The sequence below is a fragment of the Anabrus simplex genome, chromosome 1 (genome assembly GCF_040414725.1).
Source record: "Anabrus simplex isolate iqAnaSimp1 chromosome 1, ASM4041472v1, whole genome shotgun sequence".
Classification (NCBI taxonomy): domain Eukaryota; kingdom Metazoa; phylum Arthropoda; class Insecta; order Orthoptera; family Tettigoniidae; genus Anabrus; species Anabrus simplex.
In genome coordinates this window covers 136,191,737-136,219,286 of record NC_090265.1, presented here as the reverse complement: position 1 = coordinate 136,219,286, position 27,550 = coordinate 136,191,737, and the positions used below count along the sequence as shown (strand labels likewise).

The 27,550-nt window shown below is 39.4% G+C and overlaps 1 protein-coding gene across 1 annotated transcript in view; it reads left to right on the top strand.

The window, feature by feature from the left end:
* Positions 1 to 7,046: 7,046 nt before the first annotated feature.
* The window catches only part of LOC137497480 (odorant receptor 67c-like), a 96,039-nt gene continuing 75,535 nt past the window's right edge, over positions 7,047 to 27,550 (top strand). Inside the window, exon 1 of the mRNA XM_068225742.1 lies at positions 7,047 to 7,124. The gene's annotated coding sequence lies outside the window, so the exon portion shown is untranslated. The remainder of the gene's footprint in view (positions 7,125 to 27,550) is intronic.

The window sequence follows — 27,550 nt, the reverse complement described above, 5'->3', positions numbered from 1 at the left end:
AAATTTCACCATCAGAATGTTGGCCGGCAGGGTAGGGGAGGGGAGGTGGAGGTATACAATTTCTAATCACTAGATCGCGTGCCAAAAGCCTGGATTAAATTCCAAACCTCTCCGCAGTGCTCATATGGAGTGAGGGCATATGACGCTGTTGATGGTGATTCGTCGGTCGGATGGGGACGTTAAGACTTGAGCAGACCCCTTGGTGCTATTCGACAGGAGTAGGCTGTGTGCCGGCACCGGGTTTCACTCTCTCTCTACTATCATATATCACGTCATTCATTTCATCTCATTAACTCCGTCAGGAAGGGCATCCGGTCATAAAAACCCGCCACGACAGATTCATCTCACCTCATACCCGACCCCGTAGGGAAACAGGAGATGGGTTGGACAAACATTGGCGATGAATTCACGTACTGATGCGAAATTACCCGACTGCTGTAGATTTAGCCGAAGTATTACCATTACAATCAAATGAATTATTTGAAAAAGCAAATTATACCGCCCTTTTGAAGTACTGAATAAATAAAAGGAATAATTGTTCCAGTCCACCTCTGTGGTATATTCAGTAAAGAAGTGGAATCAGAGATAAGGCTTTTTGCGGATGATGTTATTCAGTGTAGAGTAATAAATAAGTTACGTGATTGTGAGCAACTGCAAAGTGACCTGTGAGATGGACAGAAGGCAATGGTATGATGATAAACGGGCGTAAAAGTTGAGTTTCAAAAATAGGAAAAGTTATTTCAGTTTTAATTATTGTCTTGATGCGGTGAAAGTTCCTTATGGCGATCATTGTAAGTATCTAGGTGTTAATATAAGGAAAGATCTTCATTGAGGTCATCACATAAGTGGGAATGTACATAAAGGGTACACATGGTTATAACGGTATTGAGGGGTTGTAGTATGGATGTAAAGGAGAGGCAATATAAGTCTCTGGTATAACCCCAACTACAGTATGGTTCCAGTGTATGAGACCCTCACCAGGATTACTTGACTCAAGAAGTGCAAAAATCCAAAGAAAACAGTTCTCTATCTGTTCTGGGTGATTTCCGAAAAAAATGTACCATTATAAAAATGTTGCAATTTTGGCCCGGGGATAATTAAGAGGAAGGAGACGAGCTACTCGACTAAGTGGTATGTTCCGAGATGTCAATGGAAAGATGGCATGGAAAGACGTTAGTAGGGGAATAAGTTTGAGTGGTGCCTTTAAAATTAGAAAAGATCACAATATGAAGACAAAGTTTGAATTCAAGAGGACAAATTGGGGCAAATGTTCGTTTATAGGAAGGGGTGTTAAGGATTAGAATAACTTATCCAGGGAAATGTTCAATAAATTTCTAATTTCTTGGCAATCATTTAAGAAAAGGCTAGGAAGACAACAGATAGAAATTGCCCTTACGCGATTGCCCTTAATGCAGATCAGTAGTGATTGATTGATTGATTGATTGATTGATTGATTGATTGATTGATTGATTGATTGATTGATTGATTGATTGATTGATTGATTGATTGATTGATTGATTGATTGATTGATTGATTGATTGATTGATTGATTGATCGATCGATTGATTGATTGATTGATTGATTGATTGATTGATTGATTGATTGATTGATTGATTGATTGATTGATTGATTGATTGATTGATTGATTGATTGATTGATTGATTGATTGATTGATTGATTGATTGATTGATTGATTAGCGTTATAGGCATGATACTGTGTAGGTTTTTGGGCTTATGCCGTGTCAAGAAAATAAGGTGAAATTGTTTACGTTTTGCAGAGAAATGTGCTCTGAGTCCTCAGAAGAAATCTCGACTGTCCACGAAAAAGGTATCTAAAGCAATGACTCTTTAAATTTAGACGTTAATAGAAGTGAAAATGGTACGTTCATTCGCCAACAGATGCCTCCCAGGACGTGGCACTACGCTAGCGTTCGAAGCGGAAGCTGACCGAACCATCAGAATCAGTCTAAGCGGTTCACATAACGTGTGTACGTAACATAATATGACATTGACAGGTGTATGACATGAAACATCTGGCGACGGGGAACGTACGAATTTGGAAAACACCGAGACGAAATAACAATAGTGAAGGGACAGGGAAGGGAATTATTATCGTTACAACCCATCACTACAAATTTTCATTCGCAACAAAACATATTATTTCTCTTCTTATTGATATTACTCTCATATGTCTTAGAATTTAGGGACATGGTAGATATAATTTTAGATTATTAATCGTCACAGTAGACATCCCAAAATCTTGAACATAATGAAATCATACACATTAAGCAGATAATGATTTAACGTCGGGCTCTCAACATTAATTCACGACGTGCCGGTAATTTATGGTACGTGACATAACATTAACATTTAAGGCGATTTTAGCTTCCTTCCCAAACATAAAACAAAGAAAAATATTCATAATTATATCTATCGGATGACAGCGTGGTCACGGATATAGTTAATTATTTGCATATTAATTAAAACAACATTTAAATGAGCTGGTGCTCACATCATCCAAACTGCGTCGTCGGCTATCCCATGCCTTCCCTCGACACGTTCTTGGATTTAGGCCATGTTAAATATTAGCGTTGCCATGGTGAAGACTGGTGTATATCTAAATTGGCACATTTTTTATACACTGATAACACACGCCTTATTTTATGCACACACGTGATACTCTTCTTCATCCTAATTCTATTCTCTAATATTAATTGTTATCCTAACGCATTCTCGGTGATAATCTCACTCGAACATGGCGGTGTGATGCAGTCCTACAGTTACATAATATCCTATCAGCTAGTCTGGTCTGCGGGAAAACAAATGGTCCTTTAAATTATCGGTCAACAGAATACCTGTCCCAGTAGGCTGGCTAGCAATTGTTTACGATCTATCGTTCATTTTCTTATGCTCGTTGGGTCAAAGGAATGTCCTTAATGAGCTCAAGGACAGGCTATCGAACTTGGATACTGGTGACTACACAAGAGATTATCACTTACCAGAATGTTCCCTTATCTACCTGCTAAGAATGTTCCACTAGTCTCTGCAAAAGTTTAGCCTGTCCACCGCCACTGTTTTTGAAACATACCGGCTACTTTTATCTCGACGTTGTATTTGCACCTTGTCTCATGAAATCGTACATTTTCCTCGGCAATGGCACATTATTACTTTAAGAAAGTCACCTACTTAGAGCCTATTTTCTTCGCGGGACGTAAATAAATATAATTTATTTATATTCACTTAGGTTTACCAAGCTCTGAATAGTCGGTTACCTGGCGTTCTCTCGAAGTCGCTTGGACACACACGCGGTTGATCGTACTGAGACTGAACTAGACTGACTGACTGACTGACTGACTGACTGACTGCTCACTCTCCATCTGACTGACTGCACACTGATTGACTGACGGTTCGGTTCATGTCTCTGTTATAAACCTTCGGTCCGACTACGTGATTCTAACTCAACTTCCGGTGATATCATTTAGCGTCATAAATTAATCCAGTGGCTTCGACAAATCATTAACCGGTGACCGTTGTTTCTTATTTTTTGTATCTTGGTACGGAGCTGAAAAATGTGTACGATCGTACCGTTTTGTATAAATCACTTGGTAAGGGTTTGATTAAACTAACGTCGACTATTTGTTTGATGGCACCACTATTTTCACTTCCGCTGGTCTTCGCGCCATTAACACGTGATCAGTCGCACACAACAACTGTATTCCACCTACGTTGCAACTAATTCAACTCAGTACAGCAAAAATGGTATTCATTCCGATACAGTTATTAGAAGCCCAGTTGGTGTGCAATCTTACACAAACTCCCGAGATAGACTTAAATATTCTCTGCGGGAACTTTCGGCGCTTAAAATGGAGTAATTTGATTGGCTGAGCCATTTTTCTACGGGGTCTACTCATCTGATTCAAAAGATTCCAGCTGCCCTCCGTCCTCTTCGCATATCTCAGGTTTCTCTGTCTAACACAGATGCGTGAAAAATTTAAGAAGTTTCGGTTCCCAGGGTGCGGCATGCGAATGTTCCCGGGTAATAGCCTGTACAGGGTGTAGTTCCTTGCTAAGTGCATTTATGATATAATTGCTTAACCACCCCCAACAGACCGTGCTCTGCCTCTGGTAAGGTGGCTTAAATCTTCTACGTTGGTGGGCTGTGACAATTCTGCAATCCTTGCTAGAACTGTCGAATGCTACTTCGTTTCCACTCAAATATTAATGAATTAAATATTCCACCATATCGCCTATGGCAATTTTGGTGCAGTAGGTCGATACGAACAAATAATAATAATAATAATAATAATAATAATAATAATAATAATAATAATAATAATAATAATAATAAGTTTGGACACAATACCTTTACACGTACATACACATATAATGTACTAAATGTAAACAATTCACCTTCATTATGCACTGTTATGTCTTTCAGCGTTCACTCTGCAAGCCACTGTTAATTAAGTATACAATGGCACGTTATTACGCTAAGAAAGTCACCTACTTAGAGCCTATTTTCTCAACTGGAAGCAAAGAAATATAGTTTATGAATATTCACTTATATTTCCGAATTATGTTGATGCAAGCTCTGAATAGTCGGTTACCTGGCGTTCTCTCGAAGTCTGTTGGACACGCACACGGTTGAAGAACTTCGTCAACAAACTAATATTGCCATCTACAGATGCATTCAGCCAGTTACAAAAAGAGCTGCAAACCAAGAAAGAAGATATATGGGAAACATTCTACACCACAGACCAGTACGGATTGTATGAAGGCAAACTATGAACTCAGGCACATAGCAACTAGATTAACAACACACGGTTTTCATCACCGCGTGTGTGCTAACAAAACTTTTCATACCCCGAGAAAGGAATGTATATGTGTACTGTGCGAGAAAACTTGCGACTTACTGTATATCATGCTGTGACGTGTACTAAAAGACAGATGGGTCTAACAATATTCTGTTTAATGTAATTAATCATGTAAACATATTTTAATTGCCATTGGCTACAGTAAAATCTTTATTAATTAAATATGCGCACCCATAATCCTGTACTTGCAACTAATTCTGCGGCCTCATTTAGTTCCTCACCTATCACCATAAAATCGTTAAAAACCAGACTATCCGTCGTAGTCTTAGTATCCCTCTTCTTCTTTTACCCTCCCAGGCAGAGTCCATTATCCTCCTAAGTAACCTACCCTCCTCCATTCATAAATGACAAGGCCGATGAGATAGATGATACTCCCCTTTAAACAACAAGCATAATAAATGGCAATAAATCAGAAATTTGTTATTTTGGCTTTTCTTAAACTAAATATTTAAGAGTTCTACACTGAATGGGAGAGAAACTGTTTAATTCGCTCATCATCGATTATTTCGACGAATAAAATGTATTCTATAAGTGCAATTTCGACATAATGCTGGTTCACGTAAAAGAAATCTACTGAAACTTTAATTCACATGATGCTTTACTTGTGTTTCTTGTACGATGTATGAAAATCCACAGCCTGTTTCCAGTCATTCAACCAGGTCAGGAATGGAATAAATGAAGCCCCCTCTAGCAGTGAGAATAGGAACTGTGCCGGCTGCCGAAGCCTGTCGCACTCCTATGGGGAAAATACAGTATTAATGACAGAGATGAAATGAAATGATACTGGATACTCTTGCTGGAATGAAAGATGACAGGGTAAACTGCAGTACCCGGAGAAAAACCTTTCCCGTCTCCGTTCTATCCAGCACAAATCTCACATGAAGTGACCGGGATCTGACCCACGGAACCCAGCGGTGAGATGGCCGGCGCGCTACCGCCTGAGCCATAGAGGCTCTTCTTGCACGATGTACTTTTCAATAGCACTGCGTTTCTCGATCGTAAGTCCTCTTATACTAACGGATACCAGTTCTGTTGTATCATACTGTACAACAGCCTGTAATATGCCTCCGTGTGTTACGTTAGTGGCGATCACGTCTGATGTGTTCACGGGAGATAAACGATAAAGTGCTCTTCAGCACTCAGTCTCCTCTATCGTATTTCTTTTTCCTCAAATTCATGACGTCAGAGCGTTTGTGATGGAAATGGTTTACGAAATCTTATTCCGTTCGCTAGAACATCACTCTTCTACTGTCGGCTTATATCAGGTAAGTGAAGAATCAATGTGAGGTGATTCGAGCAACAGTTCAGTACAGTCCATGCTTAAACCACATGAACTAAGAGAATGTGAGAATACAAGTAACGTCTGATTCTTTCCCATTGTTATCTAGGTACGAACATATGGTTTTGGAAGTGAAAATTGTAGAATTCAGCACTTCATTAGTTGCCTATTTTGTGAATCAGGAATAGAAAATAGTCCGCCTCTGTGGTGTAGTGCTTAGTGTGGTTAGCTGGCACCCTCAGAGGCCCGGTTTCGATTCCCGACTCTGGCACGAAATTTGAAAAGTGGTACGAGGGCTGGAACGGGGTCCACTCAGCCTCGGGAGGTCAACTGAATAGAGGTGGGTTCCATTCCCACCTCAGTTATCCTCGAAGTGGTTTTCCGTGGTTTCCCACTTTTCCTCCAGGCAAATGCCACGGCCGCTTTCTTCCCTGTTTCCTGTATATGCCTTCCAATCTCCCCATCCCCCAACAAGGCTCCTGTTCAGTATATCAGGTGAAGCTGCCTGGGCGAGTTACTGGTCCTCCTCTCCAGTTGTATCCCACGACCCAAAGTTTCACGCTCCAGGACACTAGCCTTGAGGCGGTAGAGGTGGGATCCCTCGCTGAGTCCGAGGGAAAAAGCAACTCTGGAGGGTAAGTAGATTAAGAAAGAAGAAAGGAATGGAGAATAAATAAAGCCATCATTACTGTACTGTATTTCGTGAAGGCACCTACAAGAAAGGAACTGTCATTACCATACTGCATGGGCGTCAAACCCTGCTCGCCGTAAGAGCAGTGCCCGTGCTAGAAACACATTTGTGTACGCGGGCTCAAGACTCTTCTCTCAGTCGCCTTGTACTTCCCCACGTAGCTGATTCAGGGCTGTGCACGCTTACCAGTGACAGACTCCAGTTACCTGTTTTGGTCTACAAGTGATGGTTCATACATACAGCTATATAGGCTGTGATGTAAGGATTGAGACAATCATTGGTGAGTGTGTATTTGTGTACTTATATGTATCAACAGAGTTACTTGATAAAATGCCAACTTTTATCGTTGCCTTTTATTAATCCATGAAGTTCTGCAACAGAAGCGATGTCCGGCTGCATGGCCAAACGGTTAGCGTGCTGGCCTTTGGTCACAGAGTCGAGAATTTTAACCACCATTTGTTAATATTACTGGCACGGGGACTGGGTATACGTGTCGTCTTCGTCATCATTTCATCGTCATCACGACACACGGGAGTCAAATTGAAAGACCTACATCTGGCGAGCCGATCTCGTCCTCGAGCACTCCCGCCAGTGAAAGCCATACGCCATTTCATTTTTACAGAAGCGATATAGTAGCGACATTATTCGGCATTAGTCTACCTCATAATTGTTCAAAGCAGAATAGAGAACGTTAAGCCCTAACAAAATTATTTTACTCTTTACTTCATTGCTTATGGCAACCTTTAACGTAATAATTTATTTTCCTGGTACAAGTTTGTTCCGCGCATTTTATGCCAACACCGTGTTAAACACATTTAATTATATTTATGTCCTTATATGAAAGAATATATACATGTAATTTAGGGAGTACCGTAGTTATGAGCGTGTGCTGTATACCCTTCCAGGCTTGCGCTCTCTCATAACGTCCAGGGCTGGTGCTCGGAACAGCTCCTTCTCATGCATGCAGAACTGTCAATCATCTCGTGACGTTGACATGCCTGATACTGGATTGTTCCTCAGGAGGGTAGAATAAAGCAAGAAGGATTAATTAATTTTTGATTTTGATATCAGGAAATTATAATATAAAGTATGGCATCACTGACCCTTTAAAGCCCAAAATACTATTTTGAAGATATCAACATATTTAAAAAGAAGTAGGAGGCTGTACTACATACAACCGATAGAGTTGAGTTCGTGAAAACATCTATCATGTATTTTAATCAGAAATATTGTGCAAGTTGAAACTATTTATTTAAATTTTCAATTGCAAAATTTTTAGCAGTTTTTAAAATGTTTGATTCACAATATTGTTTGTTTTCGGAAGAAGTCAGCATTACTGGCGCAGCTGAAATTTCAGTCTTATTCGATCCTTAATTTAGGCTAATTTTCCTCATGCATACGTTTCGTCTATGGGCTTTTCTCCACTTATCAGTCATATATTTGCATATTTTCCTGAAATGTGCCAAAATTCATCAATTATTCAGTTCATCAATCAGTCAAGAAACCTTCAATAATTTATAAAACAAAATTACTGTCACATTATCATTTATCCATTTTTTCTGCAATATCTCGTCCAGAATAACCAAATTATACGTCACTCGTCTCTAAGTGATACCTGCACGCCATACTACAGTATACCGCGGTAACTGATTTCGACCACCAAAAACATATCTTAAATGGGCGGCCATCTTGTGACGGCGTCATGCAAATTTAATCAGTCATCACGCTCACATCATGTCCTTTTTTCTCCTACTTCAAAATAACATACAAAGTACTCGCGTATATTTAATGCGTTCTGAGTTATAATCACTCTTGTGTTACATGGAAAACGCCGCATCAATTTTTCGCCCGAGACCTCTACCCGATATGAATGACATTTCATATTTTAAAGCCAACGGCCGTAGCCGTGTTGAAACACCGGATCCCGTGAGATCTCCGAAGTTAAGCAACATTGGGCGTGGTCAAGATTTGGATGGGTTGCCACGCGCTGTTGGTGGGGCGGGGGGGGGGGGAAGGTAAGGGAATGGAGGAGCGGAAAGGAACTGGCCACTCTACCGTACATAAACTCCGGCTCTGGCATACCTCTGCGGAGGTTCGGACCTACCTTCGGGCAGAATACACCCTTACCTTGCCTCATATTATAACAATGTCAAGGTATCAATTAGTAAATTCATTACTGAATTATGTGATTTAACATTCAATAATAGTGAAATGAATTGGACTTATTTATTTCATTTTTCTATTGGTTTAACGTCGCACTAACAAATCAAAGGTTTTCGGCGACGGAAGGTTGGAAAATGGCTAGGATTCGGAAGGTAGTAGCTGTGGAATTCATTATGGTACAGCCCCATCATTTTTCTGGTGTTAAAATGGGAAACCACACAAAACGATGGCTGCCTGTAATGCGGTTCGAACCCACAATCCCCCGAATGCAAGCTGATAGCAATGTGACGCAAAACCCGCAGCCTCTCGCTCGGTGATTCGGAATTTAATGGGTTAACTGATTGTTTTATGTATCAGAAGACGGAAGAAAGTACGGGATCATTAAAAGACTGTTTGGTGCTTTTTGGTTAAAAAACATTTTATATAGTAAGAAGCACAGTATTCTAAATATATTCTAGGCTCATCAGAACGAGAACTACTGGGGAGTTTATAAGATTGGCTAGGCTATTCAATAATTGAACAGAAATAGGGTATGGATATTGTTAGCCTAGTAGGCTGTACTCCTTATAAAGCAGACCGTCCAACGAGTGTGGCCGGCACAGCGTTGCCAACCGTACGATATGGATCGTACATGTACGATAATTCGATGCTCTGTACTATCGTACGATCCAACTCGCGGATTGTACGCCTATTGTACGATCCTATGACGTATGGCAAATTTTGTCTTGTTTTCTCTGTAAAATGCGTACGTAGATTTTTTTCTTTCTTTTATTCGTGTAAGTTAAGTTCTCTCATCGACGACAAGTTGGAAAGAGTGGGAGCGACTCTTCGAATAATAAGATTCCCAAAGGGAATTTGCCAAGAATGGGTCTTTGCTTTCTGAGTTACTTCACGGTCTCGCGCCTGTACTGTAATCAGTGGATCATAGCATTCGCCTTCAGCAGATAGACGATGACTGGAAGAATTTACCCTTTGTCAACGTCAATGATATTAAAGCCTGCTCTGAAGTAGATTAATTTTGGCCTAAGTTACAGGAGGTCATCATCATCATCATCTGTTTACCCTCCAGGTTCGGCTTTTCCCTCGGACACAGCGAGGGATCCCACCTCTACCGCCTCAAGGGCAATGTCCTGGAGCTTCAGACTCTTGGTCGGGGATACAACTGGGGAGAATGACCAGTACCTCGCCCAGGCGGCCTCACCTGCTATGCTGAACAGGGGCCTTGTGGAGGGATGGGAAGATTGGAAGGGATAGGCAAGGAAGAGGGAAGGAAGCGGCCGTGGCCTTATGTTAGGTACCATCCCGGCATTCGCCTGGAGGAGAAGTGGGAAACCACGGAAAACCACTTCCAGGATGGCTGAGGTGGGAATCGAACCCACCTCTACTCAGTTGACCTCCCGAGGCTGAGTGGACCCCGTTCCAGCCCTCATACCACTTTTCAAATTTCGTAGCAGAGCCGGGAATCGAACCCGGACCTCTGGGGGTGGCAGCTAATCGCGCTAACTACTACACCACAGAGGCGGACTGTTACAGGAGGTTAAAAAAAATAAAAAAAATAAAAAAAACGTTTGGTGAATGCGAGTTTCCCGCACTCCAGAATTTGCACTCTCTATTTTGTCACCCCCGCACTCGAAAGCTGATTTGTGAAAGAATATTTAGCAAAATAAATCGTATTAAAGTAAATTTTAAAAAAACAAAAAAAACAGGAATAGGCTAATTGCTTCTACGCTTGCTGGGCAGTCAGTCTGTGCGAGTCAGTGGTATGTGTGTCAGCCTCCGTAGAGTAACGGTTAGTGTTATTAGCTGCCGTCCTCGGGGGCCCGGGTTCGATTCCCGGTACTGTCAGAAATTTAAGAATGGCATGAGGGCTGGTATGTGGTTGAAATGGTACATGCAGCTCATCTCCAATGGGGGTGTGCCTAAAAAGAGCTGCACCAGCTCAGGATGAGGACACGAGTTTACTTTTAGTGGTATGTGTAAAGAGAACATGCTCAGAAGGATGACTAAAGCAGAGTTGTATAATCAACCAGCAAGCTCAGAACCTTCTGCTGTGAACGTGCCCAGAGGTTCTATGATCATGATGATAAGGCACTTGAGTGAATTTATATCTTATGTTGACTACTTCTTTATAAATTACCGTTGAGTAATCTAAATAAAATTTATTTTCCTATCCTTGATACTGTATCTCACATATTAGCACAATGACATATTTATTTTACATCCTAACCTGTTTAAATGTGGAGTTGTGGGTGGCAGTGGGACACCTAGCAAGTGTGTAATGGACTAGTGTAACTTGGGAACAATTCACTAAACCCATGGCTACGTTGTGAAAATATCGAGCTCGATTAGTAGGTATTATTATTATTATTATTATTATTATTATTATTATTATTATTATTATTATTATTATTATTATTATTATTATTATTATCTACGTAGTTATAAACGACAGGTTGTGAGTACGGAGTTTATTTGTTATAAATCGTGGTCGTAGCATGTATTATTCGTTGGTTGTATGATCTGTCTTGTGTAACAGAACATGTGAGGCGCAATACTTCTGCTGTATGTTTATTAATACGACGTCTCTTAATGTAATAACACGTAATTAATAGTATATAGTCATTACCTGTAAATATGATGTATAAATCCGATGTAATTTTGTGCAACACAGGGTAAGAGTCTAGAACAACGCACCTTTGTCACTCGAGATTTACAGAATGTTCTTATTCATCTGTATATAGGTTATTGGAGACTTGAGAAGATACGAGAAAGCATTTTGTGTCATACTTTTCTGGAAGCCTGGCCAGGCAAGTTATATCAAAGTGCAGTGTTGAGTAGTTGAATTGTTAGAGTCAAGTTGTTAGCGAGAGTCGTTAGTCGAGTTAACTATGTGAACTCATGTTGTGGCTTTACCGTTGAAGTGGTTATGTTGTGATGGTAGTGTTCCGTAGTTGGTTGACATGCTAATGTGCAGTCGATTGAGCTCAAGATGGTGGTTCATTTGATGTGCAACTGTTAGTGTACACAACTGACAGCGTCTTTGTGGATACGATATAGGTAATCCGCGGAACGTACAGTTTTACGTGCGGCCCGAACTAGAGGTACTCGAATTTTCGGAAATATCATCTTACTAACGAAGAATCAAACCAATCAGCTTCTTGAGAAGCAAGCTGCTGCTTCTGTAAAGAGACTTAAATAGCGAATATTTTATGGGTTAAGTTGTACGACTCTTTCTTGAAAAACATAGGATCATTGTGGGATTATTGTACGTACCTGACCATCTCAGAGGTTGGCAATGCATAGACGGCATCTGCCGTGTAGAAGAAATTCTACGTTATTGTGGAGGAGGATAGTGTTGTGTTTAATGTGTGGAGTGTGGTTCATGAGTTTCAGGGATTCAAGGAAATTAACCACTGATGATTAAAATTCCTCGACTGGCCCGGGGACTGGCTATTTGTCTTTGTCCCAACACTTTCCTCTTCATATTGAGACAACACACTACACTACCAACTACCACAGAAATACGCAATAGTGACTACATCCCTCCATATAGGGTTGACGTCAGGAAGGGCATACCGCCGTAAAATATGGCCAAATACACATGTCCTGCACAGTTCGCACCCGCAACCCCACAGCTGTGGGAAAAGCGGTAAAAAAATAAAAATATTAAAATTGCTCTATACAACTGGGGATCGAACCCAATGCCCAGAGTAACAAAAATGAAGACACCGACCACTGTGCCTTAGAGTTGGAAGGTCTATAATGTGGTGGACACCGATCCGGTCCAGCATCTCTTGAATGGGCCCTCATTAGAGACCATACAACTAAAAAATGATAATAAATAATTTTAATGTTATTTGCTTTATATCCCACTAACTACTTTTACGGTTTTCGGGGACGCCAAGATGTCGGAATTTAGTGTCACAGGAGTTCTTTTGCGCGACAGTAAATCTACGGACACGAGGCTGACGTATTTGAGCACGTTCAAATACCACCGGACTGAGCGAGGATCCAAGGTGGGGTCAGAATTCCAGCGCCTCAACCGTCTGAGCCACTCAGCCAGGCACAACTAAAAACAAGAGGAAGTGAAAAAAAACATTCTGTAAATTAAATAAGGAGTGACATGATAGAGATTGGAACTCGTACAGTTTGTATTTCAAAGCCACAGCCCTGATCACCATGCTACGAGAAAGGCTCTCAAAACGGTGGCATATATGATGGCTTATACCTGGTACTTGAAAACTGAAAGGCTAAAATCTCGTAAATTACAGCCAATTCGAGGGAATTTTCAATTACGTATTGATTTTGTACCCATGTACCAGCTTATGAAATAAGTGTCTCTTGGAAGTCCATCTTTTCAATACATTTTTTGATTTATTAGAAATCAAAAACGAAATTACATGCTAAAATATTGGTATATGTTTCGCCTAGGATGTAGGCATCATCAGCCGTGCTGTCCTTAACATTAGAGTTAAAATTGAAGAGGTAGAAATGGGTTAATGCTGAGCTTAAAGCAATATTTCAGCATGAAATTTCGTTTTTGATTTCTAATAAATCAAATAATGTATTGAAAAGGTGGACTTCCAAGAGATACTTCCTTCATAAGCTTATAAGTTGTTCAATACGGACCCCAGTATGAAGTTTACAACTTGAAAACCCATCTACCAGCACAAAATCTGTGTCCATCTAACTACACACTCCGCTTTGTAGGGCAGATGCAGACTGCAGTACTAGAGGCTTCAACATTTCAATATAGCATGGGGTGCCAAGATTATTTCTCAACCAAGAAAGTGTCCAATAAAAACCCTGGACGTTGGTAACTTAATTATTACCCACAATTAGGCCGTAGACCACGGATTTCGCATACTGAGCCATTGATTACATGCAGTGGGGGTAGCCGGTTCTTTTTCAGACTTCCTCTGACCAACAGCGTGTGGACTACGCATCTTCGTGGTGACAGTTCCCTGTGTTGCCTAACTTCAGAGATCTCTTAAGATCTGGTGTTTCAACATGGCTACGCCGTTAGGTAAATCTCTATTATTCTTTACAACTCAAACGTTGGCTATTTTGGCCGTAATCAAACCCGAAAACTTGGGATAATCAGTCTGATGCTACCTGTCATTAACTTTTATCTCCCTTTCCTGTCCTCTTCGCCAATTATTTGGGACCGACCATAATATCGGTCTAGTCTAGTTTTAGGACAGAATACCCTTCCCGACGCCAACCCTATAGGGAGGGTCTTTTGTAGTATGTGTTATATATAAATGAGTATATGACAATTACAAACAGCCAGACCCCGAGCTAGAGATATAAAGCCTCCGGTGTGGCCGGGAATCGAAGCGGGGCACTTATTAACCGAAGGCTGCTACGCTGTGCAGACCATTTATCCAAGAAGCCGGACTCCCTGTTATGTACAGGGGCAACTTATTTCATTCCTGTATAATACTTCATAATCCTTCATGATGTGTGAATGGCCTGATGTCGCTAGTGGGTCCTTCAACGCCTAACCTGGCACTTGATGGCAATCACATTAAATAGATCCTAAGTAGAGCACAATATTATTACGTGTTTTTCTTTTTTTTTAAATCTGAAGCATGGTGTGCAATTTGTAGCAAATGAACAAGCTATTTATTTGGAAAGTACTGCGATTGCTGCTATAAACCCTACCCCATTGTTTAGACGAGTGCCCTTGAGTCATTGAACCTCGTTTCCTTGGCAACCATTCATCCTGCCCGCCTACCACAGCGACGCATTCTCCTGCATTGAGCCAAAATTAAAAGCAAGCCACGCAAAAAGAGAATAAATATGTAAATAACGAGTCGCTCTGCCAGGAGCCGTCGAAATCACTGAAAGTACTTCAGTTAAAAAGAACAGACTAATATGTCTGTACTGGAAACCCCCAGAGAAACAAGAAATGTTAAATTACTAGTCGTTTTGCTTTAAATCGTAATACAATGAGTCTGATGTTATCGTTGTATTTTTCTCTTTTATTTAATATTGTAATCAGTGTAACACACAACTTAAAAATATTTGAGTGAAATGCTGACGAATTGCAATATTTCTTACCGTTAGGTTAATTGATATATATTTTAACTTTTGGGGCTATCCTCCGTAAAGAAATCATTTTTAAGGGTTGCTCTGTTTGGGACAAGCGGTAAAAACTACTACGTATTTCACGGTAGTATTCCTTCGAATTCCAGATCCAAAGCTTTCATGAATGCTTAAAGTGATAATCTCATACATTTAGATTTACCAGCTAATAAAGGAATCCGTCCGCCTCTGTGGTGTAGTGGTTAGTGTGATTAGCTGGCACCCGCGGAGGCCCGGGTCCGATTCCCGGCTCTGCCACGAAATTTGTAAAGTGGTACGAGGGCTGGAACGGAGTCCACTCAGCCTCGGGAAGTCAACTGAGTTGGAGTGCGGGGGGGGGGGGGTTCGATTCCCTCCTCGAAGTGGTTTTCTGTGGTTATCCACTTCTCCTCCAGGCAAATGTCCGGATGGTACCTAACTTAAGGCCACGGCCGCTTCCTTTCCTCTTCCACGTCTGTCCTTCAAAATTTTCCATCCTCTAACAAGGCCCCTGTTCAGCATAGCAGGTGAGGCCGCCTGGGTGAAGTACTGGTCCTCTTCCACAATTTTATCCCCCAACCCAAAGTCTCACGCTCCAGGACACTGCCCTTGAGGCGGTAGAGATGGGATCCGAGGGAAAAACCAACACTGGAGAGTAAACAGTTTAAGAAAGGATAAAGGAACCCATTCAATAGAGAAGCATACACTTCGACGTCTCTGAAAACGACTAGCAGTAATAATAATAATAATAATAATAATAATAATAATAATAATAATAATAATAATAATAATAATAATAACCTGCTGTTGCATCCCTTGTAAGGCAGGCCCTCCGAAGATGGTGCACAGCGTCTGCTATGTATAGGAAACTGAGTGGTGATGTAGTAAAGATATTTCGTGCGTGTTGTGTGGGTGGAAGGAATTTTGGAAACAGCAAAGAACATCCAGACCTCGAACCAGGGGAATTAACAGTATGAGATTAGGATAACTAAAAAAACCCGGAATTGAACCTGAGACCCCGAGGAGGGAAGACCAAGACCTTTACCACTCAGTCATCAGTCTCTCTTTCCCCATTGAATAATGAAAACAGGATTCCTGTTTATTGTTGAAGTTGAGATAGAAATAATTAATATGTTAATTCATAAAAGCTTCCCCTACACCTCTGCACCGTACTACAACTAGAACGTTAAGTGAAAGAACATATATATACTGAAAACATAATCTCCTTCCCACAGTCAGACACTATAATAAAAACATAGAAATAGCAAGAGAGACAATCAGAAAAAATTAATACACACACTAAGTACACGAAGCTGTTGACGATTTTGTCTCAGCCACTAAAATACAGCAACACATTATCACCACCAACAGCAGTAACAACAACAACAACAACAACGATACTGAATACCATCACCGAGCAAGTTGGCCACGCGATTTGGGACACGCATCTGTGAGCTTGTATTCGAGAGATGGTAGGTTCAAGCAGCACTTTTGGCAACCCTGAAGATGGTTTTCCATGGTCTCCCATTTTCAAATGAGGCAAATGCTGTGGCTGTACCTTTAGGGCAACGGTCACTTCCTTCTCAGTCCTATACATCGACGCCGTAAGGTCTGTATGTGTTGGTGTCACGTAAAACAAATACCAAGAAGCTTGAATGTCATCGCCTTTCAGATTTCGGATGTATGGGTACAGATCTCTCTTGACGTATGTTAACTACTCGCACGACTACAATGATGAACTAATTAAGGTTCCGGAGCCGAACCTAAGTAAATTCAATGCTTGTCATGAGGACGTTTGCTTAATGAAACTGGAAAGATCTCTCCCCAACTAAACTCAATTGTAATGTCCTACGTGTTGATTTGGTTGGTAGTCGGTCGTAACATTGATTTATTTCGTAAATCTGCACCTAGGAACATTATACTGTATTTTCCTTTAATAATAATAATGCAATTTTTCTTTGCATCCTACTAACTACTTTTTACGGTTTTCCGAGACTATTTTTCTTCATTAGTGTTAATTACATACATACATACATTATCATTAAAGAATGTTATGACTTTTAGCGTTCAGTCTGCAAGCCTCTGTGAATTTACCAAACGTCGCCACAATCCTCTGTTTGCAACTAGTGATGTGGCCTCATTTACCTCTTATCTTTAAGTCGTTAGAAACTGAGTCTAAACATTGTCATCTTGGTCTCCCTCTACTTCTCTTACCCTCCATGACAGAGTCCATTATTCTCCTACGCAACCTATTCTCCTCCATTCACCTTACAGGACCCCACCACCGAAGCCAGTTTTTGCGTACAGCTTCATCCATCGAGTTCATTCCTAAATTAGCCTTTAGCTCCTCATTCCGAGTACCCTCCTGCCATTGTTTCCACCTGTTTGTACCAGCAATCATTCTCGCTACTTTTATGTTTGTTACTTCTAACTTATGAATAAGATATCCTGAGTCCATCCAGCTTTCGCTCCCGTAAAGCAAAGTTGGTCTGAAAACAGACCGATGTAAAGATAGTTTCGTCTAGGAGCTGACTTCCTTCTTACAGAATACTGTTGATCGCAACTGCGAGCTCACTGCATTAGATTTACGACACCTTGATTCTATCTCACTTACTATATTACCATCCCGGGAGAACACACAACCTAAATACTTGAAATTATCGACCTGTTCTAGCTTTGTATCACCAATCTGACATTCATTTCCGTTGAATTTCTTACCTACTGACATCCATTTAGTCTTCGAAAGGATAATTTTCATACCATACTGATTGCACCTATTTTCAAGTTCCAAGATATTAGACTGCAGGCTTTCGGCACAATCTGCCATTAAGACCAAGTCGTCAGCATAGGCCAGACTGCTTACTACATTTCCACCTAACTGAATCCCTCCCTGCCATTTTATACCTTTCAGCAGATGATCCATGTAAACTACGAACAGCAAAGGTGAAAGATTACAGCCATGTCTAACCCCTGTGTACCCTGAATCAAGAATTCATTCTCCCATCAATTTTCACTGAAGCCCAATTGTCAGAATAAATGCCTTTGATTTATTTTAATAATCTACATTTAATTCAATAGTCCCCCAGTATGGCGAACATCTTTCCCCTCGGTACCCTGTCATATCCTTTCTCAAGATCTACGAAATATAAACATAACTGCCTATTCCTCTCGTAGCATTTCTCAATTACCTGACGCATACTGAAAATCTGATCCTGACAGGTCCTCTGTGGTCTGAAACCACACTGGTTTTCATCCAACTTCCTCTCAACTACTGATCGCACCCTCCCTTCCAAGATGCCAGTGAATACTTTGCCTGGTATACTAAACAATGAGATTCCTCGATAGTTGTTGCAATCCTTCCTGTTCCCTTGCTTATAGATAGGTGCAATTACTGCTTTTGTCCAATCTGAAGGTGCCTTACCAACACTCCATGCTAATCTTACTAATCTATGAAGTCATTTCATCCCTGCCTTCCCACTATACTTCACCATTTCAGGTCCAATTTCATCTATTCCTGCTGCTTTATGACAATGGAATTTATTTACCATCCTTTCCACTTCCTCAAGCGTAATTTCACCAACATCATTTTCCTCCTCCCCATGAGCTTGGCTGTTCGCAACACCACCAGGAAGATTTCCTTTTACGTTGAGAAGTTGTTCAAAATATTTCCTAAACCTCTTCAGTGATTCCCTGGGATCTATTATGAGTTCACTTGAATTACTCAAAGCACTGTTCATTTCCTTTTTCCCTCCCTTCCTAAGATTCTTTATTACTGTCCAGAAAGGTTTCCCCGCTGCTTGACCTAGCCTTTCCAGGTTATTACCAAATCTTCCCACGACTTCTTTTTGGATTCAACAACTATTTGTTTCGCTCTGTTTCTTTCACCCACGCACAAATTCCTGTCTGCCTCGGCCCTCGTTTGGAGCCATTTCTGATAAGACTTCATTTTACGTTTACAAGCTGCTCTCACTTCATCATTCCACCAAGATTTCGCCTTTTCTCATCTTTACATACAGTTGTTCCTAGGCATTCCCTTGCTGTTTCTACTACAGCATCCCCGTACGCCACCCATTCTCTTTCTATATCCTGAACCTGTTTACTGTTCGGAACTCCCTAATCATATCAATGTACTTCTGCCTAATTTCCTCGTCCTGGAGATTCTTCCCCCTTATTCGTTTGCAGACAGATTTCACTTTCTCTACCCTAGGCCTAGAGATACTTAGTTCGCTACAGATCAGATAGTGGTCTGTATCATCGAAAAATCCTCGGAAAACTCGTACATTCCTAACAGATTTCCTGAATTCGAAGTCGGTTAAGATATATTCTATTATGGCTCTGGTACCCCTAGCCTCCCATGTGTAGCGGTGAATAGCCTTATGCTTGAAGAATGTATTCGTAACTGCTAGACACATACTAGCACAGTAATCCAGCAAACGCTTCCCATTCCTGATAGCTTCCATATCTTCCCCACATTTACCAATCACCCTTTCGTATCCTTCAGTTCTATTCCCAACTCTCGCATTGATATCGCCCATTAGCACTACTCCATCCTTGCTGTTGACCCTGACCACAATGTCACTCAATACTTCATAATACTTGTCAACTCCATCCTCATCTGCACCCTCACATGGTGAATACTTTGAGTGTTAATTTATTATAATTAATTCTAGTACCTCAATAAAAACTCGACCATCGACCAGCTAAAATATCCTGGAAAAAACAAAATACAATTTTCTGTTATTTACTGGAATAAGTCGTAAGTTTGTCATTTATAAATTATTCTTCGGTTATTATTAGATAACTAGCAAGATACTAGTGCTTCGCTACGGTTTTAAACTGTAAGTTATTATTCAAAGTTTAACATTTAGGAGAGTCCACTGTCAGCTGAGCCTGAAAAAAAACTTCCTCAGTTCGTACGTCAAATGGTTTAGGGGGAATCACTATTAATTCTCTGATCTAACACTCTTTAAACCCCATACGGAAAAATTTGAGTGTTTTGAGCCCTATCTTATCTAGAATGTAAAAGCTACCAACATGTGAAATTTTGATTTTGTACGTCGAACAGTAATGGAGGAATGAATACATTTTTAAGGGTTGAATGTTTTTAAATATTTGTTAACATCTAGGATACAGAAGACCACCCTTCATAAAAGAAATTAAGTTCGTGCCTGATACGGTTTCGGATAATAGTTATTGTGTTTCTGAGAGTCAACCACCATCTAAATCCTTTAGAGGAGAAATATTTTGAAGTATACGATATTTTACTCCTAGGAGACATAAAAGAAGACACTTCTCGTAAAATTACAACTTTGTACGTCAAACGGTTTTGAAGGAATCAATAATTTCGTTTACGGAGCTAACCTCATTAAACACTTTAGGGGGTGGAACGTTAAAAAAATATGTTCTATTTCACATCTAGGATTTAAAATATATACCGATATTTGGAATTTTGTCTTCGAACGTTAAACCGTTTTAGGAGGAAGGAATGCATATGTTTGTTTTCGGACCTTAACCCCAATTTAACTCTCTGAGCGGTTAAATTTGTTTCAAACCTTCTGATGTTTAACACCTAGGATATCATTTGATATTTCAACGTCGTAATTCAAGCGGTTTCATATAAACGTATATTTCTGTCATCATTCCTCATACCCCAGTTTAAAACCTTTAGCGGTGTATTGTTTTAACTCCACTACTTATTTGTATCCTCACAAAAAAGAATTCAACCCCTTTTCAGTCCTTCTTACGTCCCCTTAAAGTGGATTCATCGAGAAAAAATAAGTGTTTTTTTATTTTTAAAGGAGATTCAAAATACAAATTTTCACGTCTGTAATATAATCAGGTTTTGAGATACCAGGATCCTAATAAAATAATTCAACTCCTCTTTCATTCCTTTTTACCCGCCCCCACCAAGTAACTTTTCCGAAAACAAAAAAGTATGTGTTACTTTATCTTTAAGAGAGATTAAAAGAACCAATTTTACGTTATTTTTCATAACTGTTAAATCTTCAGTTTTTGAAATTAAGAATCCATATATAAGGTATTCAACCCATTTTTCACCTTTTTTTCACCACATTAACAGGATTTTCCGAAAACAAAAAATACATGTTTCTTTATTTTTAAAGGAGATTCCAAATGCCAATTTTCATGTCTTTAAACTGTTCGGTTTTCGAGATATAGTTACACTAATTTTAAAAAGTCAACCCCTTTTCACCCCCTTTTCACCCTTTTAGCGACGGAATATCCACAAATTCTCCTTTAGTGAGCACCTACACTCTAATATAAATGTATCCTCAAAATTTCCATTTCTTCATGTCCAGTAGTATTGGCTCGGCGATGATGAATCCGTCAGTCAATCAGGACAAGTTATTTATGTATATATATGACGCAGTACATAATTCATTTCCACTATATTTATTTATTTATTTATTTATTTATTTATTTATTTATTTATTTATTTATTCATTTATTTATTTATTTATTTATTTATTTTGGTTTATTTTACCAGTTCATCGTTCTATCTTCCCTCAAAACAGTCATCTAATGATACCTTTCTTAATTATGTTTTTTCTATTTTATATAAAACATGTCAACTCATGATGTCTTACTTTAATGTGTCTTCCTAATATATAAAACATTATATTAATGACTCATTACTTTCGTCTACCTTCCTGATATACAATATAGCCAGTTAACCCATTAAGGCACGTATTAATTTACTTTGATACTTGCGGAATCATTTCACGAGACAATGAAGATAATGTAAAAAGTATTGAATTGAAATTATGGACTGTACTGACACAGGACACAAATATTTAAGAGGAGTAATATGCATTTTAATTAGATATATCAGTATATATTGCTATCAACAACATAATGATTGTTTCGAGGACATCACTATCCATATTAGCAAGCACAAATAGGCCTACTTTTGTTTGTGAAGCTATCTGTATGATATCTTAAATTGGAAAATATACCAAAGAACAACAATTGAATTCGTAACAGGATATTGTTAGTGCGTCAGCCAATAGTTTCAATTGCGTTGGTAGATTTTCTTGAAAACATCCAGCGTGTTCAGAGAGCACCTGCTTGCTCTCACAGACCCTCTGATAACTTCAGTCTTCACCGTATCCTTGCGCATAGAACATCTCCATAGCATGCCTTACGAAGTAATGGTAGGAGTGTTTAGTTCAGTACATGAATTATTTGATTAGTGAGAGCTAGATGGGCAAATTATACCTAAGTTATACCTAAAATAACCCTATTAAGAGGGCTGTGTGATAAAGAGATATTTCAACTCAATGTACGGATTTTATTAAACATTCAGAGAATGTTTTATAAATAATACAAAACGTACTCACAAAACCGATTGGAGATATAATTTTAACATTCCACAAAAAATCAGAATTTATTTTGAAATTCTATAGTTCAGCACACAATACTGTGTATTGGCTTTACGTCGCACCGACTCAGATGGGTCTTGTGGCGACGATGGGACAGGAAAGGGCTAGGACAAGGAAGGAAGTGGCCGTGGCTTAATTAAGGTACATCCCCAGCATTTGCCTGGTGTGAAAATGGAAAACCACGGAAAACCATCTTCAGGGCTGCCGACAGTGGGATTCGAACCCACTATCTCCCCAATACTGGATACTGCCCGAACTTAAGCGACTGCAGCTATCGAGCTCGGTTGTATTGGTTTTCTATATTGAACCCTTTGGTCCACTACGACGGATACCGACCTTACTTACCTATCAGCAAAATTTCATGAGATCTGTCTCTTGGGTCGTTTCGGGTTCTTCGTCACTTGCTGAAGTAAAAGGTAGGGTTCAGTAATTCTAATGTACCTACTCAAATGAAAGGTCTGTTTAAAAATATTCTTATTTATTAATGTAATTTCTGAAGGAATAATACTTTATGATCAATATAATTTGGAATCAATCTTGTCCATTTAACACCACAATCATTTTTACACACAGGAGCATAACGCTGGTTTGAGCCTTTGACTTAACTGCCTGATGGGCATCCTTATTAGAAACCATTGTCTCCATTATTAAATAAATAAAGGAAAGTCTGGAAATCCTTAAATTCGGCTTCCATGTGAGACTACATGTATCATCATAATGATTCTCGATGGTCCAGCCCTCGTAACACGAACTCTGGACTCTGGGTATAATTAAGGCAGTCCAATCGGTGTGTGCCATACAGTGGTTGTACGGCATGAACCCTTAATTGAATCGATATGATCTGCGACTATGTCATAGACCGACCTCTAAACTTCTAAGTTATTTTAAAGTCATTGTGGATGATGACCGCAAGGAAAATGATGCTACAGTGGCATATGGCCCTAATCTAAGTCACTGAGGTTGATGACCCCATGACCATCCAAATTTCTAAGCTGAAGGCTAAACACAATTAAGTTATATCGGTTTGATGACCAAAGTTTCCACTTTATTAACCCCAGCACATGCAATGCTCAATCAATCAAAGTCAAATAATGCAACAACAACAACAACGCTCACAATACTTTGTGGCAGTAAAATCTATTACCTTCGGATATGCCCCTTAATCGTTACGTTAACATTTAAATATTCCCAGAAAAATAAACTAAGATTTCCAGAATGCATTTTCAAGTTATTCGCTTGGTTTTAAGTTATTTCACAAATACGGTTTCCACTGAATTTAATAATTAAATATATTTAAAGGATTTAATGAAACCTTAATGATCAACAAATTCTATCTCCACGGACGTATGGTTTCTTTCACAAGTCCCTACCCAAATTTTTATTTAATTAAATTTGATTCACTTGATGTTTATCATCTGTTGTTATCGTGCAGCTGGGAAAAATTTACATTATTTATTTCCAGTATTATATCTTGTTTCATGACATCACACTTTAATCTAATCTAATACTAACCACTATTAATACTTGCATAACCCTAATAATTAAGTACAAAACCATAAGTAACTCGCCGTACAATGTAAGCCGATTACGATGTCATATCTTGTTATAACATTCCATAAAGACTTGTGCACCCCTCGCAAACAAATCAATCATCATTACCATCACCCTATATTTTGGACAGCCCTGAAATTGGCTAACCTCGCTCATTATACTATAACTATAGGGTTTCAGATATACATTACGATCTCAATTAAACAAATTCACAGTATCTAATAACTTACACGTTATTCCCGGATGAAAATTTCAACTTGTGCCCGCAATTAATGATCTCTGTTCCAAAGAAGGCAATCTTATTTTTTAACACGTAGCAAGCGCACAACTCCGTTATATTCGAGCGGCGAACTCCGATCAGCTGGTGGCGTTGAAAACAAACGACCCTCAACCTGTCTGCCAGTTTTAATATGAAACACATGTCTTTCGCCACGTTTGACTGGCCTCTAAGAATGAACCCTTTTGATTTGCAAAATAGAACAAAAATACGACATTCTGACCAAACAAATATGCACATAGATTTTACTTTTAAATGTCCTACAATAATTGTACACGTCGCCAATTAATACCTGCGTGGATTCTCTCCCTCTACTTTCCATCCCAAACATTATACAAAATCTCCCTCGGGCTCACACAAATCCCGGCACTATTACAGGCTTCCAATCACCTGATTCACAAACCCAATCTCAACTCATACGGCAAATCTAACCTCTTGCCTTCAACTCGATGACTCTCACTGACAAAGAACTGGAATAAAAATCCTTATAATCCACGATGCACAATCACGCACAAATACTTTAATAATGAACGACTTCGCATAAAATGATCTCGTATTTTAAAACTGGATTTTCACAAAAATGGCTGACAAACTTTACTGTTATTTATTGTCACATAGTCACAGTTCAAACGGACATAGAATATCGTTACACTTCGTGACAAAATTCACCGTTCTGCGCTACTCAACACTACATACAGCGCTTCCACCCGATTGAAAACGGGTATCCACGGATCTTTTTTCACCAATTCCATCAAAATTCAAACAGAAAATTTTTACATCGAATAAACATCTTAATTTGACATAACAAATATAGGCAATAAATTCACGGAAATGACGATCTACTTTGAACGTGATATCACTTCAAAACCCTCATTAATAACTTTTTACAACGTCACACGGCACTCGCAATACTTTAAAAATGTATCCAAGCAGAAAATAAAACACATGAGTTTTCGTCATATTTCTGACATTCACAAAAAAACATATGGGTGACAGACTGCGTCATAAAATCCGTCACAAGTACATATAAGTTTGACATCATAAAACAAGATATAGTAGGCGGTAAGATGGCATGTCACCTACCTTATGTTACGTCAGCTTCCATCTTTGGGCTCACCTGTGACCCTCTGTCATTTATTTAGCCATTTTTACATTTCTGGCTGTACATAGGTTTTTCTTCATGTTTCCTGGAAATAAAATATTAAAAAAGAAATGCCCTTCACTTGGCGTCTTCGTTGTTCGCACTCGACTGATTGTATTTATTACCCGCACACGAATTACTTTCTTTACAAAACAAAAATTTTACAACTTTATAATTACTTCTTCGGTGTCTTGACCGTCCTTTTTATACAACTACTTCTGCTCAAACTCCACATGGATTCAAGACCCCAGCTACACCGGCCAAAATCTGGTTGTTGGACAGTCTACTTCTTGTCGATCGATTTACAGAACAGTTCAACCCTTTGTCTCAAGCCTGAATGATATAAAATCAAGGGTTTCAACATGGCGTCCCTTCTTATTTATAGACACTACCCCCTCTCTCCAGGCATTTTCCCTTTGCCGCCAAGAAAATTTGCGTAACTTTTTCGAATTAAATGAACTGTATTTAAAAGAGTTTTTGATATAACCACATAATTGTTACCTCGCTAGCGGTAGCATTCATGAACATTTAAAATTTATTCTTATTAAATTAACCGGTTAAATGACCTCATTTGATAGGCACTATTTTCTGTCGACTTAGCGTGGGTCAACTAGACACGTGCGTCCTTCTGAAATAATCCACAGAAATGGCTTAGCAGTCTCAAATCCGTCTTACTAAAGACCAATTTTCTCATAGATAAATACAGGATCCTCATTATACTGCGTTCACCACTAATTCTTTCATTTAAATATATTTATTCAACATAAACTTTCTTCTGTATCCTTCAACTGTCGACACGTGCGGATGACGTCACATCTCAGAGCGTGGGATGGAAGGTAGCCACCCCCCTTACCACGTGTCGTCTCTGAGACATATAAAAAATTGAGCTTCTTATAACAATTGACATGGGCCTCTTGTAATAATTTTAATACTTAAAATTCTTAGGGCACAAAGGTCATGGGTTCAATATATAAATCATACCTATACAAAATTTATCTTGGCGGAATGGCGAATTGAAGGCAGCTTATAAACGTCAAAAGGAGACTCAGAAATGCAGATAGGGAATAGTACGTAACGAAATAAATTGAGTATAACGAATAATTATTGAATCCAAGAGGAAGTCATGGGAAAATTTCGGTATTAACCTGGAGAGGCTTGGTCAAGCTGCAGGGAAAGCTTTCTGGACAGTAGTAAAGAAAGAAAGTGACGAAGAATGGAAGTGGATATTGTTTTGGATAAATATAATGAAGTCATTGTAGATCTCAGGGAATCGTCGGACGTTAGAAGGAATATTTTAAAAGTCTTCTCAATGTAAAAAGAAAGAAAAATTTTCTTTTGATGTCGTGAAGAACCTAGTTCGTGTGAAGGAGGATAATAATGTTAGTGAAATTAGGCTTGAAGAAGTGGAAAGATAAGTAAATAAATTCCGTTGTCACAAAGCAGCAGAAATACATAAAATAAGAACTGAAATTGTGAAATATAGTGGAAATGCAGTGATATCGAAGAATAACATAATAGCTACTACAGCGTTCCAAGAGTGTGGCTCTGCCGTGCAGGGGAACGCTCTCCAGATATTTGTATCCTGTTGGAGGACTACGAACGGTTGCGAAACTTTATATTTTGTACATGCTTCTTTGGATCCGCCAACATTCTATTCTGTGGTTTTGTCGAGATTCTCTTCGAAAACTCCGCAACTGTCCCTTGTAAGTGAATCCACGGCCATATTCCACTGGAGTATTGCTGAAAGAAATACACTTCTTATGGGTGAACTAAGTGCATCTCTACCGCCTCAGCGTAGCATCTCTCTTTCTTCTAGCTACATCATACAATGTGTTTCCTATTTCCTCCTGCCATCATCCTATTATTATGCATTGGAGCAATATCACTTTCAACATTATCTAGATCCTGGAGGCAATTCTCACGTATTCTCCAAATGGACCACTAACGGCTAGTGATTACCAATGGATGGAGCACTCTATGGCGCTGTAATTAACTAGCTTAGCAGGGGGATTATCGCCCCGCCTCTGTGAATTATGGACAAGCTGCTGTCGTCAAGGTAACAGCAGTGGACGTGAAAGCCCTACTGTCGCCTATATTAGAAATTA